At 43.1% G+C, this 1,759-nt stretch overlaps 1 pseudogene; it reads left to right on the plus strand.

Annotated features, from left to right (window-relative positions):
- Positions 1-560: 560 nt before the first annotated feature.
- LOC133764729 (olfactory receptor 8B3-like) lies at positions 561-1,482 on the plus strand (annotated as a pseudogene).
- The last annotated feature ends 277 nt before the right edge of the window (positions 1,483-1,759 follow it).

Genomic DNA, 1,759 nt, shown 5'->3' on the forward strand with positions numbered 1-1,759 from the left:
GAGATTGAAGATTGTGCTCTGGCATCCTCAGTCCCACAACTGCATGAAACAAGAGAGAATTTCTTTTCTGGGCTCCTCACCCCTGAAATTCATCAAAGCCACCTACACATCAGTGAGAAAGGGGGAAGAGTTTACAAGATCTTCCCCTGATTCTTGATGCAGAAGGGTGAGTGTTGATTGCATCTGCCCTGCTAGTTTCCTTCTACACCTTATCTATAGCTGCCCAGGAGTTCTTGAAATACCTCAGCACCTTTTATCTGAGACCACTATTGACCCTGAGGTGAGCATCGTGGACTGGAGATGCTGTAGAGTCAAGAGCTGTCAGACAGCTCCTGAGTCTCCTTCTTCCAGAAATGTTCTAAGTCTTCTTGACCATCAGCTTTAACATCCTCTCAGTTTTGTAAAATGGAGGAGATGAAAGTGCACATCAGGGTGGGTTTGAGTTCATTCTCCTGTTCTCGGTCTCAGTCTAATGAGAGAGGGGTTGGGTGAAGAAAGCTGGGTTCTCATATGTTAGTGTTTCTACTTTTCTTCCTTTCACAGATATATTCGAGAGAAGAATGACCTCAGAAAATGATTCCACAGTGACCCAATTTATCCTGCAGGGCTTGACACAACAGCCAGAACTGCAGCTGTCTCTCTTCTTCCTCTTCCTGGGAATCTATGTGGTCACTGTGGTGGGGAACCTGGGCTTGATTGTTCTGATTGGTCTGAACCCTCACCTGCACACCCCCATGTACTACTTCCTCTTCAATCTGTCCTTCATTGATCTCTGCTACTCCTGTGTCATAATGCCCAGAATGCTGGTGAGTTTTGTGAAACAGAACATCATCTCCTATGCTGAGTGCATGACTCAGCTCTTTTTCTTCTCTTTCTTTGTTATTGATGAGTGCTGTGTCTTGACATTGATGGCCTATGACTGATATGTGGCCATCTGCAAGCCCCTGCTGTACAAGATCAACATGTCCCTTCAGGTCTGCCTCATGTTAACAGTGTGGACATATTAAATGGGGTTTGTGGGTGCCATGGCCCACACTGCATGCATGCTGAGACTCACCTTCTGTGACAGCAACATCATCAATCATTTCGTGTGTGACATATCTCCACTCCTCCAGCTCTCCTGCACAAGCACCTACATCAATGAGCTGGTGGTTTTCATTGTGGTGGGCATCAATGTAACAGTGCCCAGTCTCACTCTTTTTGTTTCTTATACTCAGATCCTCTCCAACATCCTCCGCATCCATTCTGCCCATGGCCTTCAGTACCTGCAGCTCACACATAATTGCTGTTTGTCTTTTCTTTGGATCTGCAGCTTTTATATATCTTTAGCCTTCTCCTGCTGGGTCTCTGCCTCAAGATAACATATCTACTATTTTTTATACCATTGTGGGGTCAATGATGAATCCTTTCATCTACAGTTTGAGGAACAAAGATATCCATGTTGCACTGAGTAATACTTTGAAGAAAAGTGTCCTCTCCTAAATAGAATTGGATTGGTTATGGATGCTGATCCCACTAAGGGCACACAATACATAAATCTAGGGAAGCAATAATTAAGATTGACAATAGAAATTCAAATGATTTATAATAGGGAAAATAAATCTGGTACATAAATCCTCTCACAAGTCAAAACAATGTAAGGAATTGGAGTATCAGGCTTCATCCTTTTAGAGAGCATATGGAGAATAGTTTATTCTGTTGTACTCCAGCTTTGTTGTAGCACTTAAACTAGTGTTGTAAGGATCAAAAGCTGAATGAT

Source organism: Lepus europaeus, chromosome 7 (assembly GCF_033115175.1).
Source record: "Lepus europaeus isolate LE1 chromosome 7, mLepTim1.pri, whole genome shotgun sequence".
In the NCBI taxonomy this organism is placed as follows: domain Eukaryota; kingdom Metazoa; phylum Chordata; class Mammalia; order Lagomorpha; family Leporidae; genus Lepus; species Lepus europaeus.